The 25,766-nt window shown below is 38.6% G+C and overlaps 2 long non-coding RNA genes across 12 annotated transcripts in view; one reads left to right on the plus strand and one right to left on the minus strand.

Moving 5' to 3' along the window:
* LOC140698766 (uncharacterized) overlaps positions 1–19,922 on the plus strand; it is a 472,809-nt gene extending 452,887 nt beyond the window's left edge. For all 3 annotated transcript variants that reach the window (XR_012076682.1, XR_012076681.1, XR_012076683.1), the window contains 3 exons: positions 16,036–16,214; positions 19,330–19,396; positions 19,594–19,922. This is a non-coding gene — a long non-coding RNA (uncharacterized lncRNA). The remainder of the gene's footprint in view (positions 1–16,035; positions 16,215–19,329; positions 19,397–19,593) is intronic.
* LOC140698765 (uncharacterized) overlaps positions 1–25,766 on the minus strand; it is a 73,556-nt gene that overhangs the window by 5,245 nt on the left and 42,545 nt on the right. For 2 of the 9 annotated variants that reach the window (XR_012076672.1, XR_012076678.1), the window contains 3 exons: positions 19,704–19,866; positions 7,080–7,334; positions 6,359–6,464 (listed from right to left, as the gene is read on the minus strand). This is a non-coding gene — a long non-coding RNA (uncharacterized lncRNA). Of the gene's footprint in view, positions 1–5,729; positions 5,873–6,358; positions 6,465–7,079; positions 7,335–13,961; positions 14,066–15,227; positions 15,393–18,563; positions 18,690–19,673; positions 19,867–25,766 lie in introns of all 9 variants that reach the window. The other 7 variants (XR_012076676.1, XR_012076675.1, XR_012076679.1 and 4 more) reach the window with 7 other exon arrangements.

Here is a 25,766-nt window from a genome sequence, read left to right on the forward strand (position 1 = left end):
TCTCAGGCACAGGGCAATGCTGAGGATACAATGGTGACAACATAAGACCCTTGTCCACATGATGAGGGTAATCTAGGTAGAGGTACCCAGAGTGCCCAGGACTAAGAGTCTAAGATGGAGACATTTGACTGAGTCATGCAAGTAAAGGAAGGCCTGCTGCTCTAAGTAATAACTGAGCTGAGGTCTTAAACATGAGACAGGCTTAACTGAGTAAACACGGGGAAGAAGACTGTGTTAGGCTGGGAGAGGCCCCTGTATCAGGAGAGAGGATGACATGGATGAGGAACCGAGAGGCCAGTGTAGAAGACAACAGAAGGAAACAGGCAGAGGTGGGAAAGTACTGAGTTTAAAATAGGTGGAGGCTCCTGGCAGCATTAATACTCGGCAACTTAACACATCTTCCTGCTTTCCTGAAGTGAGATGGGGTAACCGCTTCGTAAGTCAAAGGAGCACAAGATGACATTAAAAATGCTTTGGGAGAAAGCGAGGTGAAAAGGCAGCTTTGTTGCAGGGATCAAGTTAAGTCATTACATCCATGGTGAAAACTTCCAAATGGATTAGCATTCCTCTGAGTAGAGGTTCAACTGAGAGTGTGACCCCTAGAAAATCCTTCCAATCTGAGAAAAGTAGCTCAGAAAAAAGGAATCACAGGTGTTCTTCCAGCTAAATGAAAGCAGGATTTCAGTTAGATTAAAAGTGTGTGTGAGAGAGAAAGAGGGAGAAGGGGAAGAGGATGTAGAGGAAGGAGAGAGAGAGAACCTTTGAAAAACCTAACAGGTTTATGGAGAAAGGTATGGAATTTATTGGAATCAAAGAGAAAGTTTTAAGAGCGCTGGACTACCAAAGACATCACGAGTCCGAGCAAGGACAAGAATAGCACCAGCAACAGGAACAACACAAACGCAGAAGGCCTGTTACGGTTGGTCCTCACTTTCATGGGAAGGAGCAGACTGGCAAAGCAGCTCAGCGGCCACGGCGAGCTTACACTCTCTGAGTCCTTCAGGTGTGAAACTGAATGGAAAATAGAGTTCCCAGAGGCAGGGTCAAGGACGACGGGGAACTGCAGCCTGGACAGCTTCTCCCAAATAACAACGCTTGTGCTTAAGCAAGGATCGTTTCTATCATCAGGGTAAACGTCCCCACAGGAGCTGACCAGATTTCAGAATTGCCGTGAACCAGTCATTTTTGTAGAGCTCACATTCCCCCACCTTCTGAATGGGATTACTTACTGTGATTTACGATCCCAGCCCTTGCATTTTGGGTCAGATAACTTATCTTTTAGTTCATAGGTCTTTAGACCAAAAGGATGCAGGACCAAACACCATGAGAGACTATTGGACAAGAGTCAAAGATACTGATGTTTGAGCTGAATGCAGTGATCATATGGGACTCTTGAGTTGCCTTCTCTGGGGAAGAAGGATATAGGAAAGAGAGTGAACTGGATATCTGATGATTAAAGGAGTGGACTGCAGTAGCCGTCAGTCCATCTGTCATGTGTTCCCAGTTCTCCTGATCACATGGTGTGATTATATTTTCTCACTTCATTAATTTAGGCCTGACCTTGTGTGTGATGTGCATTGGTTCATGAAATGAGAGTGATTTCACATTACTCTTCCTTTGAAGCAACCAGCACAGTTTCCAATGGTTGTTGATCCTTCAAAAAGGATTATGTGAAGCCACAGCTAGTGCACAATGGACATGTAACAGGGAGCAGAAAGAAACCATTTTTCAAAAATAATTTAAGCCTGAGAGAAGACTGGTGGGCTGTTTATTACTGCAGGATTTGCTAGATTATCCTGACTGATACAGGGCTACACTATGTAGAACTTTGTAATCAATATTAATTTCTTTTATCTTAAGAGAAATGGAAAACTATTCAAGAATTTCTGATAGGGTAATTACTATTATCACTGCCATATTGTTAGCCAGCTCATCCTCAATGAAGTCAAGTTTTTGCATCACCTCTATACCTGATGCTCTGGACAGTTTGTGTATAAGTTCACTGAATAGTCCCAGGCAACAGAAAAGATATCCACAAAATTTATTTGACATAGTTCCCCCTGATGATTGAACTCTTTCTCTGCAGTGTGTGCTCTCAGAAGACTATTCATATTGGATGTGAGTACCCTCACATAGTGCCTATTATGGGAAGTTCATTTATATACTTATTCCCTAGCCCTCCAGTTTTCTATTGTCTTTTTCAAATGCCTAACCTTACAGTCATACCATAAATCACTATCTGTGGACAACCAGCATTGCATTTACAGTGGCATTGGGGTGACCACTGCGTTTAAGCACAGTCAACCCCAGATTTCCACCTCTGAGGGACCTCTCATCAAACCAAGTGCCAGACTGGTCATGGCTCTGTCAGGAAAGGGTGAACCACTCTCCAGGCAGAAAGCAATAAAGTGAAAGAAATGATCAGAAAGTTACGGAAAGAGCTGGAGTAACAAATGAGAGAAGAATATTGTTGGCCAAAGACCAGGAAGCTGTGACTGCCCTAGAGGGGAAACCACGAGGGGACACTTTAGAAAAATTACTACCAGTGATGCTCCTCGGAAACATGCTACTGCTGCCGAGCAGGAATAGGGCTCTGTCCTCCTGCTGAATTTCCTGACACTTCCACTGACACAGCTGGAGCCTGTTCTGTGCCTTTGTACACAATTTCCCCGCTGACACTGCAGCTGCCATTTTAATTGCCCCAAGAATTTGAATAAAATCGCTCCTCCTTCCTTTTCTATCACCTTTTCATCTCTTTTCAGTGCATCTCATTAGAAGAATTCAACAAAAATCCCGATGGTTACTGGAATCTGGTCTGCAGTTGTAGGTATTTAGCCCTGGTGGTGCAAAAGCATACAGATGGAGAATGGGGAACTGCAAGCCAGCGGGCACTCCTGGGCACGAAGGTACTGTGATCCCATTTCAGCTTAATGGAGATCGCCACTCTCAGTGTTCCTCCTGCTTCATTGACTGCTTCTCCTTAGTTCTCTTCGTTGGTTTCTTCTCATCGTCCTGACCTCCAAATACTGTAGTGCCCGAGGCTCAGACCTGAGAGCTCTATTCTTGTGTATTTGCAGGGGTATCCTCTCCAGTCTCATGATGTGATGTGTAGACATTTTCAGTTCCAAACCCTCTGCCAAACTCCAAACTTCTACATCTAATCAGCTCCACGAACATTTCTCATGATGGACTGATTAGTACTTAAAACTTAGCATATACCGAAACAGATCTCTTGATTCTTCCTCTCTCCCCCACTACCTCCAAAACCGAGCAGCAATAATAACTTAATGACTGGTGGTATCATCTCCCAGTTGTTGAGGCCATGTATCTGGTCGTTATTTCCAGTCCCTCTATTTCCCTAACACTGTATGTGTCATACAGCAGGACACCCTGTCTGCTCCATCTTCAGGGCAGATTTAAGTGTCTGCCCCTCTAACTTCTCTACCGTGACTACTCTAGTCAAAAGCATCTTTTTTTCCTGGACTATTTCAGCAGATGCATAACTGGCTTTCTTCCTTCACCTTTAATATGTCCTACAGAGTCTTTGCCACACAGCAGCCGGAATAACTTTCCAAAAATTTGAAGAAGTTAAGCAACTCTTCTGACTAAATTCCTTTAAAGGATTCCTGTCTCACTCAAAATAAGTTCTTAAGATTGTTGCCTAGAAAGCCCTGCATCTTCTGTCCCTCTGCCAGCATTCTCTGATTTAATGTCTTACCAGTAACTCTGACTCATGATACTCCAGCACACTACTTTCTCGCTGGTCTTCAGCATAATAAGCATTTTCAGTGCTTTTTCATGTGTTACTCCCTTCCCTGGGAATGCTCTTCCCCCCAGGTATCTCCTTTCTCTAGGTATCTCCTCAAAACCACCTTATTAAAGAAGCTTTTCCTGACAATTGCATCAAAAAAGCTTTTCTACATTTGTTCTGTTTCCTCCCCTGAGCTACTTTTTTTTTTAAAGCACTCCTCTCCTTTGTCTGTATAACTCTTTGTTTATTTAACCCTGTATATTTATGGCTTGTCTCCTGCCACTAAAACGTTTAGCTTCGTGAGAGCAGGCACTCTGTTTTACTCACTGACATTTCCCAGTGACTAGTGTCTGACCCTGAGTAGGTGCTCACCACAAACCTGCTGAATGAATGGATGGATGAATGCAGTATGAAAAAATGGGTTGGAGAGATTCCAGAGCGGTTACAACTTAGGATGGGAAGTTACTGATGCATGACAGAAGCTTGGACTGGGGTGGTGGCTGCAATGATAGGGGAGGGAGGGCAGCTCCTGCTTTCAACGGACAGCATTTGGTGATCAATTAAATGTAGGTGGCGAGGAAGAGTTCAGTGTTAAGGATGCCACCTAGATTTCTTGTTTATGCAACTAGATTAGTGATGATCTATTCTCTGAAAGAAGGAACAGGAGAGAAACTGATTCTAAGGGAAAAAATATCACGAATTCAGTTTTGAATGTTTAACTATGTGCATCCAGACCCAACCTTTATGTGAGGAACAATTACCTGAATAATTCAGGTCTCTAGATTAATCTCAAAACACTTACAATGAAGAAACTATTTATGCTGCTGATTTCTAGGGTTCTTGATGAAAATACACATAATTACTAGAGATATCGTTCCTGGGAGGGGGGTAAGGAAGATGATACTTCTTGTCACCTCTAAGTCTGCTGCAAGAAAGTATCTAAAACAGGGGGAGGGTATAGCTCAGTGGTAGCGCATGTGCTTAGCATGCATGAAGTCCTGGGTTCTAGTCCAGTAGAGTACCACCATTAAATAAAGAAACCTAATTATCTCCTCACAAAACAAAAAAGAACTTGAAAAATGAGCAAGTGTCTAAAACAAGTCACTCACACTGCAGTGTGAAACTGAATTCATGAAGCATTATTATGAAGTCAACCTCATTTCTGACTGTAATACAAGTCTCCACCCCTGTCCCCACTCAAAGAGACATCAAGCAAGAAAAAGCAGGTAGGCAAGATCACTGCAGGAATAGTGCCTGTTATGCATATTATACTGATCAACTGATAATCTAGACCTTTTTTTTAACACAGGATAAATCCTGGGTTCATCTTGATAATGTCAGAGAGTTGAATAACTGAAGCATTTTTAGCCTCGTTTCCTTTTGCCAAATAAATGGATCCTTAGCCCCAAGAAATTCAAGCCAGAATAAGCAGGTAGGTAAAATCATTATAGGAATAAAGACCTATCTATCCATGAGATTATATCAATCTGCAGGGTAATTTGAACCCACTTTTTAAAACACGGGATAAACCTTAGGTTTATTTTCATCATCTCAGCTATATAAATGGCTGGTTGCCTGGGAGATATATTATGGCTCCTTCTGTAGGCATGTCAAGAAAAGAAATTTCTTAGCAATACAAATCTGAGAAGGATGAGGACTGAGACAGTAAACCTTTTATGATAAATCTACCTTTGCAATGTCTTTCTGAAATGAGGAGTTGCATCCAAAAGAGGTGTTTATGCTGGATATGAAAACTACCACTCTGATTAAAATAGCAGAGAAGAGAAAACTGAATTTTTAAAAATTATATCTCCCCCAAAAGTGTTCACATGACAGAAAAGCAGAGTTCTTTTTCTCCACTTTAAGTCAAAGTATTTATGTTGCAACTATCTGTTTGACAAGTTTGAGAATGCTGCTATGAGAAATCCTGAACATGAATATACTGTTTGCTGCAACTGAGAGCCTCTTAGTTTATTACCTGGTAGAAAATGTGTTCAATAATTCAGGCGTCCTGCTAGGAAATTCTCATATATGGTCCTCCTGGGCATGTGTTCTGGGTTGAAGTGTACATCCCAAAAAGATGTGTTAAAGTTCTTACTCCCACTGTCTCAGAACGTGAGCCTATTTGGAAACAGGGTTGTCGCAGATGTAGTTAATATGCTGTCATACGGGTATGTGGTGGCCCTTTCACCCAAGTGACTGGTGCTCTTAAAGGAGGAGAGGCACAAAGAGAAGACACAGGGAGAAGATGGCCATAGATGATGGGGCAATAATGGAGCGATGTATCTACGTGCCAAGGAACATCAAGGATTTCTACCAACATCAAAACCTAGGAGAAAAGCATGGAACAGCTTCCACCCTAGACCCTTCAGAGAGAATACAGCCCTGCTGATACCCTGGTCTTGACTTCTAGCCTCCAGAACTGTGAGATAGTAAGTTTCTGTTGTTTTAAGCTTTCCCAGTTAGTGGTTCTTTGTTACGGCCGCCTTAGGAAACTAATCAGAGTGGCTGATTGTGCACAGGGCAAGTAAGATACAAAGCAGTTTAGAGATGAGACATTAGGTGAGAGGTGTCATGAGAAAAGTTACAGGACAGCTGGTCACTCACTATTGTCGAGTGAGATGAGTTCTGCCCCCGAGGCCAATCACTGCAGAACAGGTGCATTTTGCTCTGTGGGCTGCTGAATGCAAACCGGCTTCAGTCATCAGTCACCCTCAAATGTACAGTAATGGAAGCAAAAGACATGTTATTTACTCAAAAAATGTTCTTTAAATTGAAAAATGTATCTCCATTTCCTCTGCTACCCTCTTCTTCAAATTCTAGCCATCTTACTCATCCTGAACTTTGGACTTTGTCTCCTCAACTCAGTGAGACCGCCATGCTTTGCTTGGTACAACCTGCTCATGCCTTTGTCAAGAAACTGTCTTCAGGTAGCAAGTGCAGGCAATCTGAGTTCTCCGTTGGTTTTGTTCTTGCGGGGATCACAGTTCTGCTCTACCTGATGTCCAAACGCCTGCAACCTGTCATTTTGTATATTTTATTCAGTGTTCTAGTTATTTTGTGGTGACAGGTCAAATCCCCATTAGTTATTCCTTTGTTTCCAGAAGTAGAATTCTATAAGCTACTTATTTATATAAAATGTATCTAACCTTTTTTCAAACTTTCTTAAAATACAAACTTTATATTCCTTTGCAATCTCCAAATTATCAGAGCTTTTATGCTCAGTGGCTCTTTTTTCATCTTTATCCTTTTTTGTTTCATTTTTATTTTTAATGTCAGGCTCAGATTAAAAACAACAGATTCTTTATAAATGTTTGGGGGTTCTTACCTGTTCGTCCAATGAGTCTTTTGAGTGTAATGGCTGCAATTCCCTGATGGTATCAAAGTGAAATCTGGAAATAGGACCATTCCTGACACTCACTGTAATTAAGGAGGGCGCTATTCTGTGACGAGATCAGGGCCAGCAGTTCTAGTTCTTCCAAGGCAGCTTTTCTCCGTCTCTTTAGGGAGCATTCCTCATGGTTTGGCCTGAGGATACACACTCTGCTGCCAACTCAAAATTTCAGAAGAGGTGGGAGCGATCCTGTAAAATAGTAATTCAGGTATTCCTCTTGATTTCTACCCAATCACCAATCCTACTCGGCAAACCTCTGAGTTTAGAAACTCATTTTCTATCGCCAGAATGAATGGCTCCCAAGTCCGGTGAAAAGTTCTCATTTGTTAAAAGGCCCTGATTCCTCCACTGTCTCCTTTGTGTCTTCTAGGAATCTTTTGTCTGCTTAAGTCCCCTCACTCATTCTGAATTCTACTGTAGATTGACTATTATTTTTTCTTACTTTTCATTCTGTAAGAATTTAACAAGGATAGACATAAAGAGATATTCTCAGTCTACTCTCTTTTGTTTATGCCTAGGTGGTTTTTTTGAGCCCTTTTTGCAACTTAAAAATTCCTTGTCTCCCCTTGAATACAATGTATATAAAAAATGTCTTATTAGAGAATAAATCTAAAATACAATGTATATGACAGTATTTAGAATTATAAACAACTGATTAATTATTTGGGCACAATGCTCCAGTTAGCCCATTTTTTTAAAGGAAGGAAAAAAAAAACAGATTAAAAAGAAACATGATCCTCTCAGGAGCTTTGTAGAGTTCAATAAGAAACTGTCATGTATATTCTGTTTCATTGGTATTTATCAAATTTGTTAGGCTTTGGATGGGTGAATTTGGGTGGTGGTTTGTACAACTGCACAGAGCTCACAAATGGTACAGCCTGGTCTTTAATCAATGCCATTCAACACAATAACTCTGGATATTCACTTGTGAGTGATTGACTGCTATAATGAAAATTGTGGAAAGGCTCCACTCCCTTCTGCTTCTTGATGGTCTCCTGAACCTAACTGTGTCATTTTTGGCAACATTCTTCTATGGATCTGGCATAGATAACTCTCCCTATAAAATGAGAAGGGGGGAGTCCCCTTTGTTTACAAGTTAAGGTAGCTTAGCCTCTAAGGAAAAGAGCTCACTATTTAAATGAGCAGAATGAGTAAGAAGAGTACCTTGTACTCAGTTCCCTTTTGCTTGAGTGGGAAACAGGTAGGGAAAAGTTTCCAGCCTTCACTTAAATTTTTTTCTAGTTAACTGTCATGATTTCTAGTTATCAAAAAGCACTAAACAGATTTTATATGCTCTGTAATTTTATGAGCCATCATGTAACACCAAAAATCATCATTATAAGAGAAACAAGTTGTCTTTGATTCTTTATTCACAACCCAACACCAGAATTCAGTTTCATGTAGAATGTTTTAAAAATTCCTGTTGGAAGTGATGGTTTCTGATGACTTGTGAACTCATTATTTTCAAGTTTGCATGCTTTTGCTGATTTTAAATTAAATGCCAGAAATACTGTTGTAAGCTATATCTACACCATCCTGGAGATTCTTGCCCATCTTTACATGTTAAAATTGTCTACTCCCATGCATATGGCTTTTGGAAATTTTCAAGCTTAGACAGTTACAGAGAGGATAATTATTAATAAGCAAACATCCTCCCAAGTTTCATGTTCTTCCCCCAACAGTATTTAATTTTACCTTTCCACATCTGAAGAATTTCAAATTAAAATAGTATGTTTCTTAAAATAAAATGTATTGGTAGGGAAACAAATGATTTATAGTCTTTATGTCTCAAAAAAATGAATTATAAGGTACTACCCAAAAAGAATGAGCTCAATTGGCAGTACTCTCCTCTGCCAATATTAGCAATGTTTATCCAAAAATCTCCCCATGCTATGTTGAAGTATACATTCCCTTGTTACTAAGTATATGAATCTGTATAAACACACACATAAAAATTAAACGTTTCATGAAACAGACTTTTATGTGCTGCATCCTATTTTTGTCTATAACATTTTAAAAAATGATGTCATTTGTGATTCATTGCATTACCTATGACCAGCATCTCAGGAACCTTTATAATAACAAACTGCCACTGTGTCAGCAATGGCTAGAAAATCCTCACCCCTTATTTTGGCCACTAGATTGTGAATATGGGGCTTGGTCTGTTCCAGTAAGATCTTCCCAGAAAGGGGTTTTGAACCTTTATATTTTAAAATCTGAAATAGTACGTATTTATAGAATTGTATTAAATGAAGAATTTAATGAGTTGTCATGATAATACCTGTGCCAAGGATGATAATACCATAATTATACCACCAAGGATAAGAAGTGGTAACACCGAGATGATTTCTTAGAAGCCATTCCTGCACGGTCAGTCAGTACCTCCTCCATTCTCTCCAAAGTGCTGTCCTGCTTTTATCCTTTTCTTGCTTTATTTTTATTTGTTGCTACTTAAGTATCTAATTACTATATTAGATTTTACCTTTGAAAATATTGATATATATTCTTTCATGTTTTCTTTTGCTCATTATTTTTATAAGATCCATCTTTGATCTTGCATGTAGCTACAGCGCATTCATTATTCTTACTGTGTCATGTTCTATGACCACACTTTACTCTTCTATTAATAATTACATGACATTTGTACTGTTTCTAGTTTGGGGCTGTTACAATTAATAGCATTATGGATGTTATTCTACATGACTCTTGGTGTATATGTGTCACAGGCCTGAAGTGTATACACCTAGCAGTGAAATTGCTTGCTCATAAGGTTTATGTTCAATACTAGCAGAAAACTACCATATTCCAAAGCAGTAGTTTCAACTTACATGCTCACCTGGAATGCATGAAAGTTCCAGTTGGCCTACATTCTTACCAGCACTTAGTATTAGCAGAGTTTTTATTTTTAGTTGAATTGTTCACTGTGTGTATTAATCTCATTTTGGATTTATTTCTTTCCCCTGATAACTTATGTGTCTGAGCATCTTTTCTTATATTTTAAAGCCATTTGGAAATCCTACTTTATCAAATTTCTGTTCAAGTCCTTTGACCTTATAAAATTGGGTTTGTTTTTTGTAATTGATTTGAAAGCACACTGTATATTCTTTGGAAATAAACTGTTTTTAGTTATATATGTTTCAATACCTTATCCCATCTGTGGACTGACTTTTTACTACTGATAGAATAATTGGTTTAAAAGCAAGTAAGTTTCTCTTTCCCTTTATGTTCAATATTTTTTGTATCCTTTCCATCACAATATACCTCTTTTTGATCACAACCCTCTCCATCCTTTTTAGAGGTAACCACTGGCTGTTGTGGAATTTATATCCCTGCTTTTTTTTTTTTAAGTATATATTTAAAATCTACACCTACATAATACATAAATCTATTTTTGTACCCCTACATAATTTTTAAAACTCGTACATTATATAAAATGTCATAGCTTTTTAATGTATTGCTTCTTTTGATCAATATTTTATACATATTGTTCCTATATTTCCATTGATCAAGAGTATTCCATTACAGGTACATAATTTTTTTTTCATAATCTTATTTTTAGATAAATAGGTCTGTTTATGCAATCTCTATAATTTGTTCTGTTGGCTTGTTCTATTTTTGCATCAATGTCACACTGTTTTACTTATTTTAGCTTAAAATAATGTGTTCTTACCTGGTAACACGTTCTCTCACTTCAGTACTGTCCTGACTATTTGTGGGCCTTTGCATTTTCATATAAACTTTAGCATCAGTTTGGCAATTTCCATACAAAGCGTGGTCATATTATGATTGAAATTGCTTTGATTCTACTAATCAATTTGGGTAAATTGGCATCTTTAATTTATTTAGTCTTTTATTTATTTTTTAACTATTTTTTATTTTTTTATTTTATTTAACAGTGGGGAGAGGGTGGCGGTAATTAGTTTTTTTCTTTTTTTTTTAATTTTTAGAGGAGGTACTGGGGATTGAACCCAGAACCTCATGCATGTTAAGCAGGTGCTCTACCACTTAAACTATGACTGCCCCCTTAGTCTTTTAATTCATGAATGTTGTACATTACTTCATTTAGTCTCATCTTGTAAAATTAGTTTTAGTAATGTTTTGTTTTTGTGATGCTGCCTTGCTTTAGATTTTTCTCCCTAGGAATTTGATATTATCTGTGATATTTTAATTGTATCATAGATCAATTTAATTTACCTAATTATAACTACTATATGGAAACAAAATGGATATATGCATATTGACCTTATATTCAGTAAGTTTGCTAAATTTATTGGTTCCAATGTTTTCTCTAGATTTTTTGGCTTTGTTTGGTTTTATTTTTCTATGTACATGTTCATGTCATCTATACCGGTGGATGTTTTAGGTCTTTCTTTCCAACCTTATGCCTTGTATTTTGTTTTCTTCTTTCTTGTATCACTGCTGTAGCTAAAAGTAATGCTGAAATGTGGACAGCAAACACCCTGTCTGTTACTGATCTCTGGAGGAAGGTAGTATTTTACCATTAAATGTGTTGTCTGCCACAGTTGTTTGTAAGTATCTTTATCAGGTTCACATTGGGAAGTTCACTTTTATTCCTAGATATAACTCATATTGACGGAAAGTAGTTCACATATTTAAAAAAACCCATTCTTACATGCTTTATCTTTTGACTATATATCATTAAGTCCATTAATGCCATAAGACTATATAGTATTAACTAAGTTAAGTTAATGAATGGACCATTAAGTCCATGCCATGCAATTTCTTACTTATGCTTAACTTACATCGGACATTTTAGTAAATATTTGTGATATTTATTTATCCTCCCTGTTCTTTGTTTTCTTTTTATTTCTAGTTTAATTTGGATTCATAGCATGTTTCTAGTGGTTACTACAGTAATCCTAGCCTGCTACCCTAAGCCGTCTGTGGCCCCGGGAAGTGGTCTGCAGCAGTTTCTGTGGCGCTCCTTTCATGTGAGCGCAAGGCCTGCTACAGCCCCTGGTTTCCAACACTGAGCTTGCCTCTGGCTGGCTATCTCATGCGGATTCCTTACTTTCCTGTCACCCAACGGCCCTGAATTCCCTGGTTCCTTCATCTGATTCTGAACGCAGAGGGCCAGTATGTGTATAGCGTGAGCCTCGCTCACATTTGGTGTTTCTTTTGCCCTTTGATGCATGTAAATATTTATGATGTTTCTGTCCTCATCTATGTCTTTTACAATTTTTGTATTTTATTAATCATTTATCTATCTTTGTTTTTGGAGAAGAGGGTATCTTACAGCATACAATTCTTACCTAACTGGCATTTCTAACTTGGTTTCTACTGTCTGGACTTGGAGCAGTAATCCAGACTAGAGATGACGATGGCTTAGACTAAAGTGATGGCAGTGGCCAGAACTGTCTCAATTTGGCATCAAATTTTATAAAATTTTTTGATTGTGAGTGGTGAGGTACCTAGGAGTTGTAAAATTATCTGTTTTCTTTTTGAGCAACCAGATAGATTCAGCTTCATTACTGAAGTGGAAGAAACTGGAAGAGAAACTTTGCTTTTGGGGGCTAAAATTCAGACCTGACTTTTGAGTATGTTGAGATAAAATGTTTGTGGGACACAGAAGTGGACCTATACAGGTTGTTGGATACGAGAGACTCAGTAGAAAAACCTGGACTAAAGAAAAAGTTGGGAGTTGTCAGCATATAAATGGTACTAAAAACCATATTCTCCAGTTGATGTTTTTTGCTCTAGCCCATTAGATTGAGTTTTTGGAGTGAGTCATGTGTGTACTAATTCTGACCCTGCTAACTAAGCTCCCAACCTTTTTGCACACAGGTCTTACAATCACCTCCTCCGTTTCACACGATTCCAGAGCTTTCTCTTACTCAGCCAATTCTTAACATTTAAATGGAAAGGACATAAGAATGTCCCATAACTAAATCCAGTGAACACTGGTTGACTTATGAAGAAATGGTATGTATGGGACAGAGCAGAGCAGGCTATCCAGATAAATATTAGGCTAGAATTTTTGTCTGATTTGCTATGTCTTCTAACACACTTGAGTTATCATTTCACATGCATATTTTTCTTTTAAATAGAAAGCCAAAGTTTATATAAACCCTTTTTTCATAATTTAAGGCTTTTTCAGAAATCAGATTCATCATAAATATAAAGCTATATTCTCTAGGATGTGATCAATGATTTAATTTGTGAAAATGAATAAAACTAAAACTTCGTTTATTGATTCTGGAGAGAATCAATAAATCCTTAAAATAAGATACATTATTCTGTATCTCCTTATATTCAGATCATCATTAGTGAAAACTGCTAAAATTCATCTAATAAAATTGTTCATCAGTTTTCATAGCAATATTTTTAAAATAGAGTATGTTCATAACTCTAGAAGAAGAAATTTCAGAATGTGTGAAATGTCTGGTTTTGAATTCCATCATTACTACTGCAGTTGTATTATCTAGGTATAAGGCAAAATGATGGAGAATTCTGTATTTACCTATAAGTATATTTGACACTTTTAGTAGCCTTCCCTCAAAAGGAAAAAGACAGCATGAAGAATCAGAAAATGAAGGTTTATACCAGAACAGAAACACTAGTATGTAAGGGGGGAAATACATCTGGTTCCATATAGTTGAATAAAATTTTTTTATTCGAACTATTAAAATATTCCATGACAGTGTAGTGCTTCAAATGCCAGAGATCTGTTATCTATAAGGTATGATAATTATTCCAGAATAAATCTTAAATAGTAAAGTGAAAAATCAGGAGAATTGCTGTCATTTTAAAATAATATAATGAAAAAAACGGGAGCATCTTAATAGGACACTTAACTCTTATCAGGTTGATTTCCTGGCCTGATTTTCTGTCTCTGATGTGAAGAGCTGCTCCTTGGTTCACTGATGCTGTCCCTGATTTAGTCTTCTGCTGACTCTTTGCTACCAAAAGTGAAGTGGTTAAGAGAGTTTAATAAGTGCCTTTATAATGAACAATCAGTCTCTGGATGCTGTGCTTTAAAAATCCAATAAGCTGACTTCGGCTGCACTATTTTAACTCTGTTAATTAAAGTAAGCGCCATTGGAGGGAAATGAGAGGTGGATGATGGAGGTAACTGGCTTTCTGTCCTTTTTCCCTCTCCTGTTCCTGCCATGACCTATGTGAAGGGGAGATGGGCCAGAGTTGTAACAGGGATAGAGGGTATCTAATAAATGTTTAACTCCTGGGCTAACGATCAGATAGGAATGTAATTATTGTCAGCCAGCTAATGGAACATTAATTAAAAAGTCTATTCAATGAGGTGAGGATCATTCTCATGTAGAAGGTTTCTACCTGCCGTTGGGGCCCAGCTAATTAGCATCATGTCACAGAAGACCAAACCTTTGTGTCATTTAATGAGATACATCTCATGACAGCAGCATGTCTAAAGGAACAATAGTGTAGGGGTGGCAACCAAATTAGCGATGTGGCCAGAAGTTAAGAAAGAATAAAGGTATGTAAGAAGGCTTTAAAGCTCTAAGTGAAAGAGGAAAAGTGCAAGCTAAAACTGTTTTTTTTGTATTTTCAATATACTTTATAGAAAATATGCCTATAAATACTAGGCAGTTTTTGCATTTGATTGGGAGAACAATTCCTCTTCCTTTACATTTATTTCCAAGACATCGTGTTTTACTGTAGTTGATTTTAGAAAGTCAACAAAAGTGCTGCTTTCTAGATACTTTTTATGTTTATAATATTGAAAGGATGATACATTTCAGTAAAGTTTTAAATATATTTTACATGCCTCCTAGGGAAGTTCACTGTTCTGCAGACTAAATTTTAATTTTGTTCAGAAATCGTGCAGTTAGCTTATTGCAGAAATAGAATAAGATCCTCTATCTTGTGGTGATTTACACCCTTGATATTTTGTAAAATATGCATGTCATATAGGTGTACTAAATTAACAGCAGTTTTAACAACTTAATTTTTAAGGAAAACTTGCTTTTAGTAATTTATCTCTATTCAAGATACTATGCATTTTTAATAGTGGTTAGAAGTAATGACAAAAATAAATACTAAAACTTAGCTCTACTAGTATGTCAGATAGTTCTGTTCAATACGTACCAAGTACTGTCTCAGTGCTTTATAATCATTGCCTCATTCAGCATTTCCAATGTCCCCATTATACAGATTAGAGAACTGAGGGAAGCACATCCAAGGTCACAGAGATGGTACATGTCCTAGCCTAGATTCAAATCAGGCCTGTCTTTAACATACTTTGAGCCATGGCTTTTAAGAAAAAATAAAAATGAAAAATTTTTAAAGGCAAACATTTTTGTAACTACTGTCTAACCAGTTACTGCTGTTCTTTGTATTCTAAAAATTGGTCATGATGTGAAATGATGAAATACCTTTTTAGAAGAAGGTAGAAAGTAGGAACATGAGTATGAGAGGAAAAATATTCCCGAGTCAGATATCAAAATCTTTGCTCTGGATTGTCAGGCTGGAATATATATATTTTTTGAAATATGGAAGGAAAAAGAAAACTATGAAAGATGCAACCTAACTATTGCTCTGCACGTAACCCAGGGATGTAAGTTTGTACATCCATACAGGAGATGTATAGGACAGTTAGTCTGGGGTGTGGGGTGACAGTGGCATCTTAGACTGATGTAGACAGGGATGAAGGGCAGGATGGGATTCATCCTTGTATCATCAAGGCAGATGGTGGGGATGAGGCTGGAAGTGCCAGGGAGGAGAACTAAAGTTCATTTCTTGTGGCTAAAGCTCCAGAGCTGTGTGTGTTCCTGGACGGGCTCACCCTCTCTCCTCTCTGGTACTCCTTCAAGAACCCACATCCCATCTTGTCTTTAACTGAACCAGGGTGTACAATCTATTACTGCTTACCTACTTTTCACTTCTCCTTCCACAGCATTCTTATTTTTAAACCAGCTGAGATGCCTACTCCTTCATCACCATCACATCCTTGCCCTTCTCATCTTTCATCATTCTTACCTGGAAAATTCCAACCCTAAGAAAATCCCTACTTACAGGCACCTGATTGTTGCATCAATGAAACAGCTGATTACTGAAAACCCCACAAATGTATTGGTAAGTTTCATTTTAATTTCATGACGCCAACCAGGAATTATTCCTTAGTGTAGGGACATAATCCTGTTATATTTCCCTGCTCCATTCATTCCTCTGTTATCCCAGATAACTATTTGATACTTTCTCCCCTCTCCTCAAACCTACAAAAAACTTCCTACATGCCCCTCCTTCTAAACTTATGATTTGCTTTTATACTTCTTTAAAAATTTTTAAAAAGCCATTTTTTTCTGTCCCCACTAGCATATCTATGTACCTCCCTGCACCCATAACCAACCTTACCTTTCCCTCATTACCAGAAATGGACTCTCTGTATTCCTAAGGCAGCCTCTTTACTTAAACACTTTTTTCTTTCCTTTTTCAACTATTCAAGGCCATAGATCCAACAATAAATCTGTCCCTTATGTGCTCAATTTTCTCTTTCAACTGGAAAAACAGGAGCATAGCTTCTACACACTATAATTTCTACTACCAAAAAAAAAATATATATATATAGTATAAATCCAGAAACAAAAATAACCTAAAGAACCTTGCTTATACATTGCATTCCAGCAACCACTCTACTTCACTGTGCTCGTTCAGAACAAAACAACACAGAGTTGAACATAATTATGGTCTAAGTCCTATCCCCTGTCTCTGGAACCTACTTCCGTCTGGCTTTTGCTATTACTATTCTACTCAAACAGCTCGTCAGTATAACCAGCAAATCCTCAGTTACTGAATCTGATGATCTATCCTCAGTATTTAGCACAGTTGACCACTCCCTCTTTCCCCTTGACAAACCTTCACAGAGGTTCAGGGCTGCCCCAAGCCCCTGCCTTCCTTCCACCTCACTGACCATGCTTTTGGTCTCCACTGCCAGGTCCTCATGATTCTGTGCTCTCAAAGTTGAATTGTGCCATCTCTTACAGTGCTGTGGCTTTAAATGTCATCTGCTTGCTTTCATTTCTGAAATCAGTGTTTTCACTTTGCGCACCTAAATTAAACCCTAGATTTGAATAATTGAATTCCCAGTTGATGGCTTCATCTAATTGCCGTCTCATACTTAGCATGTTCAAAACCACATTTCTGACCCCCCACCCATCTCAGTAAATGGCACTGCTAACTGTCTTGTTATTCCAGCCAAAATCTTTGAAGTGGCATTTGAAATCTCTAAATACGCTACACTTTACATTAAAAGCAAGTGCCATGGGTTTACCTTCAGTATCCCACAATGAGAATATCTCCTGTACCTTCTCCACCACTAATATTTTTGTCTCCGCCACCACCATCTCTCAACTGAATTAGTGCAATAGCTCCAACTGGCTTTTCTGATTCTGCTATTTCTCTTCTCTAGTCAGTTGAGCAGCCAGCATCATGTTTGTAAAATTTAAGTCAGCTCATTTCATCTGTCTGCTCAAAACTCTCTTGCTTTCTTATCTCCTTCAGTTGGTAAAGTTCTTACATAGCATACTGAGCCCAACAGGACCTGGCCCTATGCTCCCTCTTGACTTGTTCCACGCTCCTTGATCAGTCCATGCCAGTCACAATGAAATCCCTGATAGTCTTCAAACGGGAAAGTAGGTTCATACCTCAGGGCCTTTGCACCTACTATTCTCTTGGCCTGAAATGCTTTTTCCCCCATATAATTTCAGGGCTTTATCTCTCTCCTCCTTCAGTGAAGCATTTCTTGAATATCATATTTAAAATTGCAATCCCCCTGCCATGTCACTTTCCATCCCTTTTCTTATTTAATTTATTGTACTTCATCAGTTAACTATCTGGCAAACCTTATATTTTAATTTTTAAAAATTGCTGGTCTCCCTTCTATTAGAATTTATAATTCATGTATCATTCTCTTTTTTTTAATTGTTATATTCCCAGTACCTAACAATGCCTGATATATAACAGGAGTTGAATAAAATATTTATTTAATATTAATGCAACACACAAAATATGGTATCAGTCAGTTCAAAATTCCTGTCTGGAACTGTCAGTGGCAGTAGAGATACTGAGAAGCAGGAGTAGAAAAAGACAGTCAGAAGAGAAATAGTCTCTCTCTTGCTAATGTTATGAAGAAAGTGACCTGAGTGTCACAGTTTGATGGAGCTGTGCTTTAACAGCATAGAAATGACCAAAGAAAAAAGTTCTAACAAACTAGTTCTGGACAAGCAGCAGTGTTTCCCCAAAAGTATTTCACCTGAAAATGTAACAGGAGCTTTTTTCCAAGCATTAGCTACGAGAGGGATTCTACAGTGCACAAGCGTGACAAAACCTGTATCACAGACATTTAAATTGGTTTCCCCATGGCCAGACTTTTAAAATTCCTAAAACTAAAATTTTTATTACAAACCTTAAAAAGGAACAACTTACATATTGATTTCCAAATTTGTTTGAATATATAATCCTTTTTTCACAAAGCTGTATGTATGGAATTTCATTGAATAGACTGACACAGCTGATACGGTTTCATTAGCAAACATTCTATCTCAGTGTTTTCTGGAAGTAAGTGAGGTATAAAATGACCAGTCAGTGATGTCAGAAATCATTCTCCTGCCTATCTGACTCATTTGGTTATTGAACACTATGCATTAAACACCTACTGCTGGCATTATTCTAGGCACTGAGAATACAGGGGGAACAAAGTCCCTGTTCTTACTGAAATTATATTTTACTTCCCACTATTAAAACCAAGGATGCACAGCAATACAATCGCAGATGCAAAGGCCCAGTAATACAAGCTGTTTCTCAAATATTTGAGTCTGTGTGTTTTACTATTTTGCTATGAGTAATTTTACTATTTAAATTACATAATTTTACTATTACATAATAAGAAAACCTGTAATAACCTTTCAAACTTCTAATAGTGTAATATCAGTATGATAACACATTTTTGGTGAACTTCTAAAAAAAAATATATTTTTTCCCATCCCATACACAGAAATGGACTAGGTGGTAAGAAATTTGAATTCTAATCCTAAATTCTGAATTTATGAAGCCCTGTGACTGTTTGCAAATCACTAAATATCTCTAAACCTCAGGTTCTTTAGCTTCAGATCAGTTGCAGAAATGTATATGGAACCCTGATTCTATAAAATGGTGACCCCTGTGCCTGCTCTGTGTTCCTTCATTTCAACAGCAAGCATCCTAAGTGTGGAAGATCACATACACACTTTGATGATCGCCATCACTATTCTCTAGAACTGGTAGGTAAATATCTATAATCACGTGGTAGTTACTGCGCTTACGTATGTATCTCTACACACACATATCTATGCTATGGAAAAAAACAGACCATATATAATACATACTGTGGAAATGCGTGAGTGAAAAAAAAAGGTAGCATTCCATAGGGAGATATGGCAGGCCATTTTCTAAAATATTTACTCTTTCTTCTTACCAGGTTCTTCCCTACCAGCCTCTCCCTGAAAGGAGGATTATATTTCCTTTTCCATTGATGCTACATTTGACCACATGACTTACTTTGTACAGAGAAATATGAGTGGAACTCACATGCACCACTTCTTAGCAGAAGCCTTGGGCCGCCATCCTCTGGTTCCACCATCCCTATTTTAACTCTTTGACGAGACCGGCACGGACCAGACAGGAGAGGTACGTGTGCCTTCAGGGATGCTCTTAGATGCTGAAGCTGAGTCACGCCTCATCTGCAACTGACCTATGACAGACCACAAACGTGAATACAAAATGTAAACGTTTTGTTATAAGCCTCTACGATTTAGGGTCATTTGTTACCCATGGAATACACAGCCTAAGCTGACTGATACAAGAAACTTTAGAAATAGATTTACATTTTAGATGAGATCTGATGTGTAAGGTACTCATCATGTAGGCCTGGAATTTCAGGTACAGAGTGCCTCTTAACGAGAGGCAAGAAAAACAGTGGTAATTGTGAGCAATTGCAAATACTTCGGCATGTTTGAAGTTGACTGCACACATACACACATACACACATACACACAAAGCTTTGAAAAATAGGCCAGGATTATTATCACATTATATATTATATTATCCTCAGACTTTATCATACAGTCCTTAAGAATTTTAAGCAGTGAGGATGAGCAAAACTGGTTTTGTCACTAAAAAAAAAGTTCTAGTTTCAGGATAGGTGATACATAAGGATATAGTGAGAGACTACTTGGGAAATACCTGTATCAGTTCAGTATTATGAAAACTTGTATCATGAGAGTGGTGATGGAGACCAAAGGATGAATTCTAGTGGCATGTAGGTGATAGAAGCAATAAGACTTCAAGAGCTATTGGGCCGGAGAGGAACAAGCAGAAGAAGATACAGAGCAGGAGGAGGAAGACGATGTACACTGAAGAACTCTAAAAGCTTGTATCCCTCTTGATACAGGTAAGAAAATCTTGCTGCTACAATATTAATGGGGAAACATGGGGGTAGCGCAGGGTACAGTGACATGTGAATTTTTTTTCCCTTCGATGAGGCTGTTTGATGGCAGAAGGAGGGATATGCTGGCCAAGTGGCAGCTATCAATCAGTGAGTCACATTCAGGCCTATAATTCCCTGTTCACATTGTTAGCAATTACCTGAAAAACCACTTTTTTACAGTAGGCTCTGCCTGAAAACACATTCCATGATAAACATTCTTACTAGTTGCTTGATTCAATTTTACCTAATTATCCAGTAAATAAGTTTCTCTACATGGCTGGCATCCTGGCCACCACTACTAGTGGGACTGCAGTCTGTCTTGGATAATTGGGTTGTTTTAGGCATGTAGACAGATTGAGTACCTTTGAATTAAATATTTCCATATAGTATTCAATTCTTTCCTGATAAAGAACTTGTGGCAGGAAATTATCAAGAGAAAACTTAAACGAATGCTATAAATGCCTCCTCTCAACATTTGTTACCAGAGACATTGCATTAAGGCTTCTGGATTATCCAAAGTTGATTTGCTATTTATTAAACTTGCGAGGGTCACCTATTCCTCTGGACTCCATTCTTTAATCACAATTGTGGGTAATAGAAGAATTTCAGTTCCTTTAGGCAGGGTCTTTGTTTTGGGCACTGCAGCATCACTAAGAATGGTACCTGACACTTAGTAGGTGCTCAGTATTTGTTGAATGAAGGAATAAAACCGTCATAATACTATGAAGTGTTTAAGTATGTAATGTTTGCTTTAGAATTTAAATGTAAGATGACAGGACTATTAGGAAGAATTTGTCTTATGGTGTATCTTAAATAAGGAGTGAGCATTTCTGAGAAAAGATGATACAGTATATTATTACATACCCTCTTTTTTTCATAAACTGGAATTAACAGCAGAAATTTTCAAGAATGGAGGTGGAATCAGAACTTCTGGTTGTGCTTTTATTGTACTTACTTTTAAACTAGAGAGATTGGGACAAATTTCTATCAGCCAATGGAAGGAAAAATGCTCTGCTTTGATAAATAAGGAGTAAGGTATGGATTTATCTTTAACATGACACAGGCATGACAGAAGAGAGATCTAAGTGGTGGTTGTGGGCTGTCAGATGGGGTCTCTCATTATTTATTAGTTAGAAGCAAGAAAGGCTGGGAGTGCTCAAAAGCTGTTTGATTTGACGTTTAACTTTGAAAAGGGAATTTTCCAACAGAGAAATCACAGGGGAGATGAAGAGAGGTTAGGATTAGCTGGATATGTAAGGGGGAGAAATGGGGGAAAGGGTATTTTTTTTTTTTAAAGAAATGAATGAGTAGCGTGATAAGTTCAGGGGAAACTGGAGACAGAATACTGAGCAGCAAATAACATGGGGGACAATGAGCATAAAGAACTGGGATTTTCGCCTTTTAAGTGTCTAGAGAAAAATTCCTACGTTGGCAGTCACATACGCAAGTCAGCTGAACCTATTCATACGTTTTCTCCTCCGGAATCCTCTTTTCCTTTTCAAGTTCTGCCCTATTCCAAGGTGAAGACTTTTTCCGTTCTTCATTCCAGCTTAACTACTTCTGTCCTCAGCAGATTCTTTATTATCGCTCCTTGGGATGGAATCTAGTTTTTTTAAATCATCTTTTGTCTGGCCCAGATTTCTATAGTTTCTGAAGTGGTTTTAATAGAACTCTTCTATCTCCATAATTTATTCTAATAAAACCTACTCATGCAAACTCGGGAATTAACTCAGAAAAGGACAATCTCATAATATGAATATACTTGGCCTGGTTTGCGCCCCATTCTTCAGCTACCTCCTGGGAGAACTTTATCAGATTGGGTGAACTTCTCTGTGTAGGCTGCTGCAATGGATTCAAGTACTTTTCTATTATGTGTGTTCCTCTGGGTATGGATCAGGTTCTCTACTTAATTATCTGAGTGTGGTTTCTGTGGTTTAAACTGTCTAATGTGTTAGTTTAAGCAGTGGAGGTAATCAATAGTTTAATCAGTCACTCTGTTTCTAATTCTGTTCGTCATCCCACACACAGATATTTTTTCCCGACTCCTGTCAAAGCCAAAATCAGGTCAGGCTGAGCCATATGGACAGGTATGGAAAGAAATCACAATGTATGTCTCCATTCTTATTTTGGATTTAAAGGTTATAGTGCAGAGAGGGTATAAAAAGCACATGAAAATGTACTTAATGTGGAAGTATCTGACGCCTGCAAATGAACTTTTGGAGATCTACTTCTTGTTTGCTGCTAAAATAGGCAAAATCAAACTAAAGTTACTCTGAGTTAACTTTGAAAGAGACGCGTGAGGACAAGAACCTCAACCTCACAGGGTGATTTGGGGTGTTAAACGTAAGATATGAAGGCAGAATGATGTTCAACAGATGGCAGTTAAACCAACAAATCGAACCGTGAAACTGGGAGATGTTCGTAAAGTGAAGAGTTCTTTGGTGACAGGTAGGTTCTGTAGACAGGAAACCTGCTAAGTCAAACCTGGAATTCAGAATTTGGGTTTTCTGCTGTTGATCTTTTCGGGTATCTGTATGTCTATTAGCATGGATAGATAAGCATGCATTTTATTTATTCTCTTATTCTGGCTGTGTTGTAGTTGTGGTTGTTATTTTATAGTTGTTCATGTTTTTTTTTTCTGACCAAGAGCAAATACTATATTTTGGACAGGGAATTATACACAAGACAGAAGAGAGCAGGACAGGAGAAAGGCATGCTTTGTTCCCCCTTCCCTGGACCCAGGAATTATTCTTCAGTGCTTCCAAAAAGAATAGAGTCAGAAACTAAACAAATTGGTCTCATAAAGACTTGTGAGAACTGAAAGAAAAACAGTGCTGGTTTGGCACCCTGGGAAGCACCAGGAGTCACCGCCCCAGGCAGAGCAGTGTTTTTCCAGGCACTTAGCTGGGGTGGCTGACTCAACAGAACCCTGGCAGGAAAGTGCAGCTACTCAAGGAGCACTGAAATGCCCGGTGGGCACAGCAGATCTCCAGGGGAGACCTGGCAACACAACCTAATACCCAGATGGCGAGGTGCACCCTGACCACATGTGCAACATCCCCTGGAGACTCTAGGGACTGCTTGAGAGCAGAGATACTGCAGAGCCAGGCACTCGGGTGAGAGGAGGTCCAGAGCTGAACCAGGGCAATCTGGGACGCCCTTCTAGCTATCCGACCCCTGAGAACAATTCAGTGACGATAACTGCATTTCTGTTACTTATTTTTCCCAACGGCCATCCCCAGAGCATTACCAACAGGGTGGTGTGAGGCGGTCTCCACAAGAACGCTGCATTCTGATGCGTCACTGAGGGCACATCTGCATAAACGTGCAGGTTCATATGTGATTAATGTTTTACATGAACGCCGCAGCTTGAGAACTGGAGAGGACCTCCAGCTAATTCAGTCCCGATGATTTTTCACATACACACGTGAGCTGTAGAAATGTTTATTAAAAATGTCTTCTATTCAGTATACATTTATTGAGCACACAAGCATGTGTAAATATAAACACAAGATAAATACCTCTCTCAAATTTTTATTTCCTAGAGGAATCTTTCTCCTTTTACATACTTAAACACACACACACTCTTTTCCACAGATTTATAAATCTGAAGGAGTGATACAATGGGCAGAAAGGCAAGGGTGGGAAAGAATGGGGAACAAGTGGGAAAACAGGAAAAGAGGAGGTTTCATGGGAATCAGTATTTCTTGACCTGGGTTTGAGGAATGGGGAAAATTTTCAAAGGCAGAAATCATCAGATAAGTTATTCATGGCACAAAGATAGATGAACAAAGGCACAGCTTAAAAATAAAAGAAATTTGGGGGAAATAAATTGGGGATGCCATATTACAGAACTAAAATTTCACCTTAGTTTACAGACTGCTCTGAGAAGGGTGCAATATTACAGAACTGAAGTTGCTTTTACTTTACGGATAGTGTGAGTCCATTTCGAGAAGGATATTGATGATGGAAGCTCTGCATTGTGGAGGCCGTTTTAATACTTGCGACGCCCTTTCCCTAGTAAGGGTAGGGCAGTAGGAGAAGGAGCAGGGCCTGTGACTGGAGCCTCACTCACCTTCTTTCTCCCCCACAACCCTGCAGGAACCCCTGAGGTGACTTCCCAGAAAGTAGAGGGCTCCCCATAGATGACTGAAAGCCTTTTGTTGAGTCCACCTCCCACTTTTCACAACAATGAAACTTGAGGATTGGAGTTCATGAATGATTTGCACAAGATCACATAATAATTGAGTGGGGGCTTTCTGCTCCCCCATCCTCAGCTATAGACTGGTGGCTGGACATCTCTTCAAGACAATTTTCTGGTTCACTTTACACCTTAATGATCTGCTTTTCCTAGAAAGCTGCTTTCCATGAAAATGCCAGTCCTTTAGGTCAGAGTTCATGGACAAGGACACTGGCATACTACTGGTTGTTGCAATGCTAAACATTCTTGATCATCATTATTTATTGTCATTGCTTTATGTGGGGATGGAGGCTGTGTGTATTCAGAGTCATAAAGAGTCTTGACATCGCTTTTTAAGATCCAGAGGTTGAAAGTGCATGGCTGAGGAGACATCTGGATTTTACCAGCTCCTTTTAGAATGAAGTATGTGGTAACATCCTACTTGTATCCAAGGTAAGTACAAAATTACACTATGACGTAGCTCTGTAAGCATGCTGAATTCTCTTAAAGATCAGGTGAGCAAGTCGTTTCTTTCTGTACACTTAGCTGAGAGAGAATCCATGGCTAGTAATGTCTACAGTCCCTGGCAATGAAGCTACAGGAACCTGCTTTGAGTTAGGTCAGAAATTTATGGGAGAAGCTGATACAACTGGAAAGATCTCTGCATTTTCTGGTTGTTGCTTCAGCCTTGTAGGGGAGAAGATCTTTCCTTGATCCTATTAGGGTCCATGACTGGGTGAGAAAATTAAACTGACAGAGACACTACCAGGAGAAAAGCATACACATTTAAATTAGTTTTCCGTGACATGGGAGACACTTCCGTGACAAAGAAACACTTCGTATATTCATGCTGGGTTTGATGAAGAGTGGGTGGTCGTGGGAGAAGTGTGAGGTAATTGTAATAAACTGCGGGAAGCTTAGCAAGACCTGCTGGTTAGTATTCTTGCTCCCTTCCTCTGGGTGCAGGGAGGGCCCCTCTCACATG

Source organism: Vicugna pacos, chromosome 10, assembly GCF_048564905.1.
Source record: "Vicugna pacos chromosome 10, VicPac4, whole genome shotgun sequence".
NCBI lineage: Eukaryota > Metazoa > Chordata > Mammalia > Artiodactyla > Camelidae > Vicugna > Vicugna pacos.